The following is a 5933-nucleotide window of genomic DNA, read 5'->3' as shown; positions in this document are numbered from 1 at the left end:
TTTTTTCAATTAGATGTTATTAGACTCTTGACCAGAAAAAAAAAGCTTATATCATGATCAAAAATAAAAAAAATGACCATTACATTGTGGTTGATCATCATGATTTGGAGTATATGTGAAATTTTAATATTTTACAATAAGATTTTGTTTCGTAACAATTATCTATACATATGCAAAATATTTATCTTTTTTATCATATATTACTACTTATTTCACTTAATTCTTGCTTTTATTTAGAAATGAGAAAAAAAATGTGCACATTATGAGATCAATTTACAACTCAATTATTCAATTATCCATGTAATCACCAAACAAGCGAATATATATTTATTCTCCAATTTATAAAATTTAATAAATACATTGGTAAACATATTGGTTTAACTTTTTATTTAACATATTTGTTTATGTTATATTTGTAATTATATTATATATATTTTTACGAATATACCTTTTTTAGAAAATACTCTTAGTATTAGCATATAGTGTATTAAATAAACATTAGTGATTTTAAATTATTTATTATTTATTAGAGAACTTTTTGCATTAGAATTCTCTAATAATTTGTTGTTCATTTTAAACTAATTTTGATATCTTCTTACTTCACAATAAAACAACATACAAAAATTTATTGGTAGAAAGTATTACTAGGTTATTTATGATCCCATTGAGTATATATGTCTGATTTATTGAAAAAAAATTACTAAAATCGATTAATAACTACTTTAGAGTTGATACACTTAATACTAAATTAAGAAAAAATGAACAATACATAACATGTTATTTTTTATTAATTAAATTATTATAATTCAAATTAATTTTAACAAAATAACTTAAAATTATAATTTCAATCTTATCACGTGCATGGTGATGAGCGGATAATTTATACGCTTTTTGGCATTGTTTTTAGTTAGTTTTTAGTAAGATCTAGCTACTTTTAGGGATGTTTTTATTAATTTTTATGCAAAATTCACATTTCTGGACTTTACTATGAGTTTGTGTATTTTTCTATGATTTCAGGTATTTTCTGGCTAAAATTGAGGGACCTGAGCAAAAATCTGATAGGAGGCTGACAAATGACTGCTGATGTTGTTGGATTCTGACCTCCCTGCACTCAAAATGGATTTTCTGGAGCTACAGAACTCCACATGGCGTGCTCTCAATTGCGTTGAAAAGTAGACATCCAGAGCTTTCCATCAATATATAATAGTTCATACTTTATTCGAGTTTAGATGATGCAAACTGGCGTTCAACGCCAGTTCCATGCTGCATTCTGGAGTAAAACGCCAGAAACACATCACAAACCAGAGTTAAACGCCAAAAACACGTTACAACTTAGCGTTTAACCCCAAGAGAAGCCTCTGCACGTGTAAAGCTCAAGCTCAGCACAAGCACACACCAAAGTAGGCCTCGAAAGTGGATTTCTGCACTTAGACTTATTTCTGTAAACTCTAGTAACTAGTTTAGTATAAATAGAACTTTTTACTATTCTATTCGGAGTTCTTTGGATGGATATTTAATCTGTGTATGCGATTTTAAACCTTCATGGAGGCTGGCCATTCGGCCATGCCTGGACCATCACTTATGTATTTTCAACGGTGGAGTTTCTACACACCATAGATTAAGGTGTGGAGCTTTGCTGTTCCTCGAGTATTAATGCAATTACTATTATTCTTCTATTCAATTAAGCTTATTCTTATTCTAAGATATTCACTACACTTCAACAGGATGAATGTGATGATCCGTGACACTTATCATCATTCTCACCTATAAGCGCGTGCCTGACAACCACTTCCGTTCTACCTTAGATTGAGCGCGTATCTCTTGTATTCCTTAATCAGAATCTTCGTGGTATAAGTGGTGGACGAAATTGTGATACAAGAGTTCCAGGCACTGTTAGAGAATCTCACAACTCCGTTCAACTTAACCAGCAAATGTACTGGGTCATCCAAGTAATACCTTACGTGAGTAAGGGTCGATCCCACAGAGATTGTTGGTATGAAGCAAGCTATGGTCACCTTGTAAATCTCAGTTAGGCAGATTAAATTGGTGTATGATGAGTTCGAAAATTAATAATAAATAGACAATAAAAAGGGATAGAAATACTTATGTAAATCAATAGTGGGAATTTCAGATAGGTGTGTGGAGATGCTGTGCTCCTCTCGTATCTCTACTTTTTTATTACATTCATCCAATCCTTCTTACTCCTTTCCATGGCAAGCTGTATGTAGGGCATCACCGTTGTCAATGGCTACATCCCATCCTCTCAGTGAAAACGTTCCTATGCTCTGTCACAGCACGGCTAATCATCTGTCGGTTCTCAATCAGGTTGGAATAGAATCCCTTGATTGTTTTGCGTTTGTCATCACGCCCAGCCTTCATGAGTTTGAAGCTCGTCACAGTCATTCAATCCCAGAATCCTACTCAGAATACCACAGACAAGGTTTAGACTTTCCGGATCCTCATGAATGCCGCCATCTATCTAACTTATACCACGAAGATTCTGTTGGGGAATCTAAGAGATATGCGCCCGGCCTAAAGTAGAACGGAAGTGGTTGTCAGTCACGCACGTTCATAGGTGAGAATGATGATGACTGTCACGGATCATCACATTCATCAAGGTGTTGTGCAACGTATATCTTGGAATAAGAATAAAAGAGAATTGAATAGAAAGTAATAGTAATTGTATTAAAACTTGAGGTACAGCAGAGCTCCACACCCTTAATCTATGGTGTGCAGAAACTCTACTGTTGAAAATACATAAGTGAAAGGTTCAGGCATGGCCGAATGGCCAGCCTCCTGAATGATCAAAAGACCGAATGGCCAAAAGATTAAACTGTCAAAAGATGTCTAATACAATAGTAACTTATCCTATTTATACTAGACTAGCTACTAGGGTTTACATGAGTAAGTAATTGATGTATAAATCCACTTCCGGGGCCCACTTGGTGTATGCTTGGGCTGAGCTTGATCTATCTACGAGCTGAGGCTTCTCTTGGAGTTGAACTCCAAGTTATTACGTGTTTTGGGCGTTTAACTCCGGATCATGACGTGTTTCTGGCGTTTAACTCCAGACAGCAGCATGTACTTGGCGTTCAACGCCAAGTTACGTCGTCAATTTTCGAATAAAGTATGGACTATTATATATTGCTAGAAAGCTCTAGATGTCTACTTTCCAACGCCATTGAGAGCGCGCCATTTGGAGTTATGTAGCTCCAGAAAATCCGTTTCGAGTGCAGGGAGGTCAGATTCCAACAGCATCAGCAGTCCTTTTGTCAGCCTTTTTCAGAGTTTTGCTCAAGTCCCTCAATTTCAGCCAGAAATTACCTAAAATCACAGAAAAACACACAAACTCATAGTAAAGTCCAGAAATGTGAATTTAACATAAAAACTAATGAAAACATCCCTAAAAGTAGCTTGAACTTACTAAAAACTACCTAAAAACAATGCCAAAAAGTGTATAAATTATCTGCTCATCAATAAGCTAGAATTATTGGCGGCCATTCCTAAGATCCGGAAAGTCTAAACCTTGTCTGTGGTATTCCGAGTATGATCTGAGATGGGATGACTGTGACGAGCTTCAAACTCGCGAGTATTGGGCGTAGTGACAGACGCAAAAGAATCAGTGGATTCTACTCCAATATGATCGAGAACCGACAGATGATTAGCCGTGCTGTGACAGAGCTTTTGGACCATTTTCACTGAGAGGTCGGGAGGTAGCCATTGACGCCGGTGAAACCTGAACATATAGCTTGCCATGGAAAGGAGTAAGAATGATTGGATGAAAGCAATAGGAAAGCAAAGATTCAGAAGGGACAGCGCATCTCCATACGCTTATCTAAAATTCCCACCAATGATTTACATAAGTATCTCTATCTTTATTTTATGCTTTATTTATCTTTATATTCGAAAACCATTATAACCATTTGAATCCACCTGACTGAGATTTATAAGATGATCATAGCTTGCTTCATACCGACAATCTCTGTGGGATCGACCCTTACTCACGTAAGGTATTACTTGGACGACCCAGTGCACTTGCTGGTTAGTTGTGCGAAGCTGTGACAAAGTGTGATTCACGTTTGAGAGCTCGAAGTCTTTGGCGCCATTGTTGATGATCACAATTTCGTGCACTAAGTTTATGGCACCGTTGCCGGGGATTGTTTGAGTTTGGACAACTGACGGTTCATCTTGTTGCTCAGATTAGGTAATTTTACCTTTATTTTATTTTCCAAAAGTTTTCAAAAAAATCTTTCAAATTTTTTCTTCTTTTTCATTTTTCCTAAAATAATTTTCGAAAAAATCCAAAAAATAATAAAATCATAAAAACCGAAAATATTTTTGTGTTTCTTGTTTGAGTCTAGTGTCAATTTTTAAATTTGGTGTCAATTGCATGTTTTTAAAATTCTTGCATTTTTCGAAAAACTCATGCATGGTGTTCTTCATGATCTTCAAGATGTTCTTGGTAAGTCTTCTTGTTTGATATTCATATTTTCTTGTTTTGTGTTTTTTGTTATTTTTCATATGCATTTTTGCATTCATAGTGTCTTAAGTATTGAAAATTTCTAAGTTTAGTGTCTTGCATATTTTTCTTTTCTTAAAAGTTTTTCAAAAATAAGTCTTGATGTTCATCTTGATCTTCAAAGTGTTCTTGGTGTTCATCTTTACATTCATAGCATTCTTGCATGCATCATTGGTTTTGATCTTAATTTTTCATGTTATGAATCATTTTTGTGTTTTTCTCTCTCATCATTAAAAATTCAAAAAATCAAAAAATATCTTTTCCTTATTTTACTCTTAATTTTCGAAATCTTTTAGTTGACTTAGTCAAAAAATTTTAAAATAAGTTGTTTCTTGTTAGTCAAGTCAAGATTTCAATTTTAAAAATCTTATCTTTTCAAAACTTTTTCAAAAATCAAATCTTTTTCATTTTTCTTTTGTATTTTTGAAATTTTTTTAAAATTAATTTTCAAAATCTTTTTCTTAATTTTATTTCATAATTTTCAAAATCTTTACTAACAATTAATGTGATTGATTCAAAAATTTGAAGTTTGTTACTTTCTTGTTAAGAAAGGTTCAATCTTTAAATTCTAGAATAATATCTTTTAGTTTCTTGTTAGTCAAGTCATCAATTTTAAAAATCAAATCTTTTTCAAACATATCTTTTCAAATCATATTTTTTTCAAAATCAATTTCAAAATTTTTTTTAATTTCTTATCTTTTCAAATCTTTTTCAACTAACTAATTGACTTTTTGTTTGTTTCTTATCTTTTTCAAAACCACCTAACTACTTTTCTCTCTCTAATTTTCGAAAATTCCCTCCTCTTTTTCAAAATTCTTTTAATTAACTAATTGTTTCAAATTTTAATTTTAATTTTACTTCTTCTCTTAATTTTCGAAAATCACTAACTATTTTTCAAAACAATTTTCGAAAACTCTTCCCACTCATCTCTTTCTATTTATTTATTCATTTACTAACACTTCTCTTCATCTTAAAATTCGAACCCTCTCTTCTCTTCTGTGTTTAAATTTTTCTCTTCTTTATTCTTATTCTTCTTTTCTTCTATTCACATAAAGAAATCTCTATACTGTGACATAGAGGATTCCTCTTCTTTTCTGTTCTCTTCTTTTTTATATGAGCAGGAGCAAGGACAAGGACATTCTTGTTGAAGTAGATCCTAAACCTGAAAGGACTCTGAAGAAGAAGCTAAGAGAAGCTAAAGCACAACAATCCAGAGAAAACCTTACAGAGAATCTCGAAAAAGAAAGAGACATGGCCGAACCCAATAACAATGGTGGAGGCGCAATGAGGATGCTTGGTGATTATACTACACATATTTCCAATTTTTATGGAAGAAGCATCTCAATCCCTGCCATTGGAGTAAACAATTTTGAGCTGAAGCCTCAACTAGTTGCTCTAATGCAACAGAACTGCA

This window comes from Arachis hypogaea, chromosome 4, assembly GCF_003086295.3.
Source record: "Arachis hypogaea cultivar Tifrunner chromosome 4, arahy.Tifrunner.gnm2.J5K5, whole genome shotgun sequence".
Classification (NCBI taxonomy): domain Eukaryota; kingdom Viridiplantae; phylum Streptophyta; class Magnoliopsida; order Fabales; family Fabaceae; genus Arachis; species Arachis hypogaea.
This window is presented reverse-complemented; position numbering follows the sequence as displayed.